This window comes from Trachypithecus francoisi, unplaced genomic scaffold (genome assembly GCF_009764315.1).
Source record: "Trachypithecus francoisi isolate TF-2019V2 unplaced genomic scaffold, Tfra_2.0 Lachesis_group8, whole genome shotgun sequence".
Taxonomy (NCBI): Eukaryota; Metazoa; Chordata; class Mammalia; order Primates; family Cercopithecidae; genus Trachypithecus; species Trachypithecus francoisi.
This window is the reverse complement of record NW_022681473.1, coordinates 12,458,815-12,467,986: the sequence shown is the minus strand read 5'-3', so window position 1 is coordinate 12,467,986 and position 9,172 is coordinate 12,458,815.

Below are 9,172 nucleotides of genomic sequence, written 5' to 3'. Positions count from 1 at the left end.
CGCAAGGATCTCTCCATGGGTCTTAGGTACTGACCCTGTGAGAGCAGACAGCAGGACATTTAGCCTTGTATGCCAGGTCTATCCTCACAGCACGGATGAGGACAGCAGGCCACTGAGCTCTGAGACACCTACTTTAATACAGAAATAACTTCTTTTGTTCTGAATTCACCCTCAGCAATCAGTTACAATTGTCTGGTAGATTTCTTTTTTATAGAGACAGGGTCTCACTCTGCCACCCAGGCTGGAGTGCAGTGATGTGATCAACTCCTGGGCTCAAGGGATTCTCCTGTCTCAGCCTCCCGAGAAGCTAGGACTGCAGGCGCATGCCACCACACCCAGCTAATTTTTTTTAAAAAGTTTATTTTGAGCCTGGTGCAGTGGCTCACACCTGTAATCCCAGCACTTTGGGAGGCCAAGGCGGGCGGATCCCGAGGCCAGTAGTTCAAGACCAGCCTGGACAACATGGTGAAACCCCGTCTTTACTAAAGATACAAAAAATTAGCCGGGTGTGGTGGCACGTGCCTGTAATCCCAGCTTCTCAGGAGTCTGAGGTAGGAGAATCGCTTGAACCTGGGAGGTGGAGGTTGCAGTGAACCGAGATCACGCGAATGCACTCCAGCCTGGGCGGGAGACTCCATCTCAAAAAAAAAAAAATTATTTTGTAGAGACAGGGTCTCGCGTTGTTGCCCAGGCTGGTCTTGAACTTCAAGCGATGCTCTCACCTCAGCCTCTCAAAGCACTGGGATTACAGGCATGAGCCACCAAGCCAGGTCTGTCTGGTAGATTCTTACCCTGTGTCCTTGCTGTTTGCCATGTAGCTTTTAGGGCTTTCTGCCCTGACGCTGGGGTCAACTCATTGCTTTGATCAATGAGATATCAATCATTGTGAAGCAAGCACAGCCTCAGAAAGCACTTCCCCTTTAGCTCTTGTACCCCTGCCACCACCTGAGAACCTGCCCCTGGTAGACTTCTGGAGGATGAGATGTATGTCCCAGTCACTCCAGTTGCCTCAGCCAAAGCCAGCTGACAGTTAAGTGAGCCCAGTGAAGACCAGAAGAATTACCCAGCTAAACCCAGTCCAAATGGTGAACCCGCAGATTTTTAAGCTAAGGAAATGCTTATTATTTTAAGTTACCAAGTTTTGGGGTCATTTGTTATGCAGCATTATTGTAGCAATTGGTAACAGATACAGATGGCAACAGAGCTTTCCATGTAGATTTGCTTTATATGGAGAAAAATCACTGACTGGCCAGCATGAGTGAACATCCTGTCCCTTGGATGGGTCGATCTCTCATTTGATTTTCTTTATTTTTTATTTTTATTTTAATTTTTGAGATGGAGTCTGTTCTATTTATTGCCCAGGCTGGAGTGCAATGGTGCCATCTTGGCTCACTGCAGCCTCCACCTTATAGATTCAAGCGATTCTCTGGCCTCAGCCTCCTGAGTAGCTGGGATTATAGGCATGCGCCACCACGCCCAGCTAATTTTTGTATTTTTAATAGAGACGGGGTGTCACCATGTTGGCCAGGCTGGTCTGAAACTCCTGACCTCATGATCCACCTGCCTCGGCCTCCTAAAGTGCTGGGATTACAGGCGTGAGCCACCGCGCCTGGCCCTTGAATTTTTAAGAAGGCAGCTGCCTAGTATAGATCAGACTCTAGTGAAGTTAGTATAGCAATCGCACATGAACACACGTGATTCCTATTGATCTATTTGAACAGCAGCAATAACATTTACTGAGCACTTATTCCAGAGCAGACATTAGGCTAACACCATACATGGCTTGTCCTGCTGAATTCTGTAGCAGTCTGATGAAGTTGCTTGTATTGTCTTCCTTTTACCAATGAGGAAACAGGCCCAGAGAGACTGAGTTACTCACCTATGGTGACAATGGCTTAGCACTTGGGCAGAAGCAAACAAACTGATGTCAGACCCTTGGAAAGTTGGATATCTGTGTTATGCATTAGCAAAATGTTTGGTAAAACTACTGCCTGCTGTAACTTGGGAGGGTATCCCATGTGCTTTCCAGGCTGACAGCCAAAGGCAACGTGGTTGGAAAGCAGAAAACTTGCCATCTCTCTTGGCTACTGTAGGCTATATTTGTTGAGGATTTATAAGGAAGGGATGAGCTCAGGTGAGGATTACGTGGTGTTTGAGCAGTAATGAAAGGAAATAGAGTCCAGAAACCCAGGGTCTTTCAGGGTTGGAAAATCTGCTACACCCCAAATAGGAAGAGATGAGATATAAGACTCATCTGGGCAAGAAAAGCCCGGTAAAACTTTTCTCTTAGATGCAATTACTCAGGACAAGGGGCAGGTTAAAGGTGGGCCTCCTATTTATTGTTCCAAATAGCCTCAAGCTGGCCATTGAGTAGAAAGGCCAGGCAGAAAGGATGAACAGGCGTCCTTTCCTAGACCTAAGAGCTGGATCTAGGAAAAGACATGGCACGTGTGAGCTTGGCCACTGGCCCACAAAACTGACCAGAGCAAGTAGGTTAGACACTAACTATGTAAAGAATTGTATCGCCAAGGAACCGGGAGCCAGCCCTTTGGACAGTTCCAGCTATAAAACAACTCTTAGGCCTCCAGTCATCCATGAGCAGGAGGGACGGTGCTCAGCCCCCAGGGAGGACAGGCTCTGCCACTCCCATTTCAGCTGTAGCCAGAGAGGGTGATGGAAAAGGAGGAATGTCCCAGAGAGAAGAGCCAGGGCCCATGTGGAGAGTGGATAAGGAGAGTGTCTCCCGGGGAGCAGCACCGGCATTTAATGAACGGGTCTCCCCTGAGTCCTGTCCCTGCTCCACCACTGTGTGGCACGGGGTGAGGGGGGCAACTTGCCTGTCTTTTTGGTCATGGCTCACTGGACTGAGAAGAGCCACATTGGATGACAAGTGACTACTGCACGTCACCAGAGACCCTGAGCTTTGAGCCAGATACAAGGACTAGACAGGACTTTGGGTCCCTCGGGAAGAGGGTGAGTGTGTTCCCTGAGTGAAAAGAAAAACTTGATGGTTTGGCAAACAGAAGGGTGGATTGTGGCAGAGATGATGGTGTCCACCCGCCACACCATTTGTTCTTCCTGAGCATATAGAAAGACCATTTCCTGTAGCATCCAGGAAATGCCCTGAGCATGTGGGAAATTAGAAGCAGACTCTCCGGGCCAGGTGCGGTGGCTAATACCTGTAATCCCAGCAGTTTGGGAGGCCGAGGCGGACAGATCACTTGAGATCAGGAGTTCTAGACCAGCCCGGCCAATATGGTGAAACCCCGTCTCTACCAAAAATGTAAAAAATTAGCCAGGTGTGGTGGCGGGCGCCTGTAATCCCAGCTACTCGGGAGGCTGAGGCAAGAGAATTGCTTGAACCCAGGAGGCAGAGGTTGCAGTGAGCTGAGATGGTGCCACTGCACTCCAGCCTGGGCAACAAAGTGAGACTCTATTTCAAAAAAAAAAAAAAGAAGGAGCCTCCCTGATAACAAGGCTGGTGCTATGCGATTGGGTCCGGCCAATAGAGTGTAAGTGAAAGCAATGAAGCCACTTCCAGGCCTGGTCCTTGGAAACATCTTGAGTTGCAGCCTGCTATTACCCTGCTGCAGACATCCCGGAGACCACATGTCCAGACAATGTGGCACACGAAGGAGGAGGGGCACCTAAACTCTTGCAAACTACTTGTGAATGAGAAGTAAGCCTTCACTGTGTTAAGTCAAGGGGGATTTCATGCTTTTTTCATTTCCTCATCATTGTCTATTGGATCCTGACTAGCACCTCTTAGTGTAGCAGGCTCATAGGATATCGCTGGCACATCTTAGTGTATCAGACCTCATCTTGGCCAGGCCCTCAGTTTCTGTGGTCCAGCCTCTAAGATAGTCAGTCTTTCAACCTCACTGTTTCCAGAATTCCTCCTGACACAGGACCTTTGCACATGCTGTATGTCTTTGGCCAGTCTGCTCTTCCATGCTCCACAATGACTGGGTCAAACCTCTCACCCATTCCTCAAACCTGTGACTTTTCCTTCTCTCCATTCTCTGATGACCTCACTGACTTCCATCAGAGGACATTGAAGCCTTCAGAGAGGAACTCCCTTACCTTCCCACATCTGCACACCCATTCTCCTGTGACACAGGGACTTTGGGTTCTGCCTTTACCTTGTTCCGCACCGTCACTAGCAGCCTGCCTCTTGTATGCTCATCTGTCCCACTGGGCTCAGTCCTACTCCCAAGCCCCGGCTTCTTTGTCAAATCCAAAGAAAGGCAGATCAGATGACGGCAGATCAGATGGCCGCACCTGAAAGAAAGAATTTGTTTGTTTGTTTCTTTTTTTTTTTGAGACAGAGTCTCACTCTGTCACCCAGGTTGGAGTGCAGTGGTGCAATCTCGGCTCACTGCAACCTCCGCCTCCCGGGTTCAAGCAGTTCTCCTGCCCTAGCCTCCCGAATAGCTGGGACTACAGGCGTGTGCCGCCACACCCAACTAATTTTGTATTTTTAGTAGAGACAGGGTTTCACCATGTTGGCCAGGCTGGTTCTCAAACTCCCGACCTCAAGTAATCCGCCCGCCTTGGCCTTCCGAAGTGCTGGGATTACAGGCGTGAGCCACCGCGTTTGGCTGACTCTTCTTTTCCTTTCCTCCCCTTCGTAATCCAGCTTCTCCAAGGGGTTGACTATACTTGTCTCCACTTCCTTAAAATCTCACTCGTTCTTTATCTTAATCTATCCATGTTTCCACCTCATTATGCTATGAAAGCATCTCTAACTAAAGTCACCTGTGACTTCCGTGTTGCTAATCCAACAGGCTTTATTAAAATTTTATCTTTGCCTCTGACCAATTATGGACACCTCCACTTCCCTTGATTTTCATTATTCTGTTTCCTTCTGCCTCTCCAGCCATGCTTCTGCCTCTGTGAGGCACACCATCCTCTTCCCAGTCATTCTATTTGGAATTCTTCACAGTGCTCTCCTAGGAGCCTCCTCTCTCCTCTGGATACTCTCTCTAGTGATCTCACCCATACCAGGGTAAGCATCACCGCCTATATGTGGACAGTTCTCACATCTTCCTCTGAGCTCCAGCTTGCATATCTAACTGCCAACTTGACTCCTCCTTTGAAAGAGGCTGAAAAACCCTTCAAACTCAGCCAGGCCACCCTCCCTCCCTGTTCTATTCACCAAAAACTCCCTCGTCGTAAGAGCCTCGGTGAATGGCATCACCAGTCATCCAGTTGCTCAAGCTAGGAATTGTCCTATGCTGCTCCTTCTCCCTCTGGCTATCACCCAAGGCCTGTTGACTTAGCTCCAAAATAGTTCTTGAGTCCATCACTTCTTCCCGTCTCTAGCACCATCACTGTAGTCAAAGGTACTCTCATCTCTCTGATGGACAACAAGTACGGCCATCTGATCTGCCTTCATCATCTGGCATTCCCTTGAATCTGTTCTCTGCCTGCAGCTCCCAAATGAGTGTGCAGTTAACCCTTGAACAACACAGGGGTTGGGGCGCCAACCCCAGCATAGTCGAAAATCTGCGTATACCTTGATCCTCCAAAAACTTTACTAATAGCCTGCTGTTGACGAAAAGCCTTACTGAAAACAGTTGATTAACATATATTTTATGTTACATGTATTATATACTGTATTCTTAGAAGAGAGTTAGCTAGAGAAAAGAAATACTATTAAGAAAATCAGGCCAGGCACAGCATCTCACACCTGTAATTAGCTTTGGGAGGCTAAGGTAGGAGTTGGAGACCAGTCTAGATAGCATGAGACCCCAGCTCTACAAAAAAAATTTTTGAAGTTAGGCAAGTGTAGTGGCACACCTTGTAGTCCCAGCTACTGGGGGTCTGGGGCAGGAGGTCGAGGCTACAGTGAGCTGTGACCACACCAGTGCTCTCCAGCCTAGACAATAGAGTCAGACCCTTGTCTCTTAAAAACATCATAAAGAAGAAGAAATACATTTATTGTTCATTAAGTGGAAGTGGATCATCGTAAAAGTCTTCATCTTTGTTGTCTTCACAGTGAGTGGGCTGAGGAGGTGGAGGAAGAGAATGGGTGGATTTTATTGTCTTGGGGTGACAGAGGTGGAAGAAAATCTGTGTATAAGCCAGCCACAGTAGTTCACATCCGTAATCCCAGCACTTTGGGAGGCCAAGATGGGAGCTCAGAGCTGACGGAGGTGAAAGAAAATCGGTATATAAGGCCAGACGCAGTGACTCACACCTGTAGTCCGAGCACTTTGGGAGGCTGAGTTGGGAGGATTGCTTGAGTCGAGGAGTTCAAGATCAGCTTGGACAACCTGGAGACACCCTGTCTCTACAAAAAATATTTTTTAAAAAATTAGCTAGGCATGGCCGGGCGTGAAGGCTCACAGCTATAATCCCAGCACTTTGGGAGGCCGAGGTGCGCAGATCACCTGAGGTCAGGAGTTCCAGGCCATCCTGGCTAACATGGTGAAGCCCTATTTCTACTAAAAATACAAAAAATTAGCCAGGCATGGTGGTGTGCACCTGTAGTCTCAGCTACTCGGGAGGCTAAGGCAGGAGAATCGCTTGAACCCGGGAGGCGGAGGTTGCAGTGAGCTGAGATCGCACCACTGCACTCCAGCCTGGGCAATAAATAGAGCAGACTCTGTCTCAAAAAAAATAATAAAAAAAGCCAGGCGCGGTGGCTCACGCCTGTAATCCCAGCAGTTTGGGAGACCGAGGTGGGCGGATCACGAGGTCAGGAGATCGAGGCCATCCTGGCTAACACAGTGAAACACCGTCTCTACTAAAAAAAAAAAAAAAAAAATTACAAAAAATTAGCTGGGCGTGGTGGCGGGCACCTGTAGTCCCAGCTACTCGGGAGGCTGAGGCAGGAGAATGTCGTGAACCCAGGAGGCGGAGCTTGCAGTGAGCCAAGATCGCACCACTGCACTCCAGCCTGGGCGACAGAGCAAGACTGCATCTCAAAAAAAAAAAAAAAAAGAGCTAGGCATGGTGGCTCGCACCTGTGGTCCCAGCTACTTGGGAGGCTGAGGTGGGTAGATTGCTTGAGTCCCATGGGTTGAGCCTGCAGTGAGCAATAATCACACCACTGCATGCCAACCTGTGCAACGGAATGAAACCCTGTCTCTAAAAAAACGAAAGAAAAGAAAAATCGGTATATAAGTGGACCCATGCAGTTCAAACTTACTGTTCAAGGGTCACTTGAATTTCAATACCCTGGTCTGAACATGTCTTCCACTTCCTTAAAACCCTTCTGTGGCTGCTCATTGCTCTTACAAAAATGAAAATTCTTAACCTACAGTGGCCCACAGCAGCCTTGACTTCCCAGACTCAAGTAATCCTCCCACCTCAGCCTCCCAAGTAGGCTAATTTATTTATTTTTTATTTGTAGAGATGGGGGTCTCACTATGTTGCCCAGGCTGGTCTTGAACTCCTGGGCTTAAGTGATCCTCCTGCCTTGGCCTCCCAAAATGCTAGGCTTATAGACGAGCTACCGCACCTGGCCTAACGTCTACATTTTATTTATTTATTTATTCATTTATTTTTGAGATGGAGTCTGGCTCTGTCACCCAGGCTGGAGTGCAGTAGTATGATCTTGGCTCACTGCAACCTCCGCCTCCCAGGCTCAAGTGATTCTCGTGCCTCAGCCTCCCAAGTAGCTAGGACTACAGGTGCCCACCACCATGCCCAGCTAATTTTTGTATTTTTGTAGAGACAGGGTTTCACCGTGTTGCCCAGGGTGGTCTCAAACTCCTAAGCTCAGGCGATCCACCTGCCTCAGCCCCGCAAAGTGCTGGGATTACAGATGTGAGCCACCATACCCGGTCTCCATTTTAAATCCATATGGTAGTTCTCCCATGAATGCCTGTCTCCCCACCAGAATTTTAAGCCCCATGAAGACAAGGAAGGACTAGATCTATTTTTTGTTGACTTTATATCCTGGTGCCTAGCACAGCCCTTGGCATATAGAGGGTGTTCCTAATTGTTTAAGAAACGAGTATGGTTCATGCCTGTAATCCCAGCACCTTGGGAGGCCAAGGCAGGCAGATTGCTTGAGGCCAGGGGTTCAAGACCAGTCTGGTCAAACCCCATGAAACCCCATCTCTACTAAAAATACAAAAAGTTAGCCGGGCATGGTGGTGCACACCTGTAGTCCCAGCTACTCTGGAGGCTGAGGCAGGAGAATGGCCTGAACCCGGGAGGCAGAGGTGGCAGTGAGCCAAGATTACGCCACTGCACTCCAGCCTGGGCGGGCAACAGAGTGAGGCTCCATCTCAAAAAAAAAAAAAAGTAAAAAAAAAAAAAAAAATCAGTTGATGGATCCATCTGATTTCAGAACTCAGAGTAAACCTTCCTAACAGTGAGAGCTATATGGGTGCAGGAGTCAGAGGCGTCTTGGGCCTCCCGCTGTGATGACAGATTTTTTCCCCTCCCAAGTTCAGTGTGCCTGAAGGATTAGTCCCGCTTTCCAGGTGGCTGGATGCCCTGTGGCTGGGGAGAAGAGTTTTAATGAATTAGGTCTGTCTCTCTTGTGCAAAGTGGAGAGTTCTTGGTTCTCTGCCCAGGCTTCTGGAAGACCTGGGATGTTAAAAGAAGCAAACTCCCGGCCGGGCGCGGTGGCTCAAGCCTGTAATCCCAGCACTTTGGGAGGCCGAGGCGGGTGGATCACGAGGTCAGGAGATCGAGACCCTCCTGGCTAACACGGTGAAACCCCGTCTCTACTAAAAATACAAAAAACTAGCCGGGCGCGGTGGCAGGTGCCTGTAGTCCCAGCTACTTGGAGGCCGAGGCGGGAGAATGGCGAGAACCCGGGAGGCGGAGCTTGCAGTGAGCCGAGATCGCGCCACTGCACTCCAGCCTGGGCGACACAGCGAGACTCTGCTCTCAAAAAAAAAAGAAGCAAACTCCCAAACCCAGGTGTGCTCCAGGAAATAGAAGCTGCATCACATAGTCCTGGAGCCTGGGGCTCCAAGATCCGTCCACCCCCACTGAGGGTGGGCATTACATTTCTCATGAGGAGGATGTGCTGGAGAAGCAGAAATAGTTGGCCATCTAAGTGACTGTGTGGGTGCTCTGTACTGGCTCTTTCTGCTTCCTTACTCCCCATTCAGTCTGGTGGGCCATCTTTGACTCTCTCCCACTGCCTAGCCCCAGTGCACACACATCTACTCCCTGCCCCAGTTGTATTCTTGAAACTGTTTTC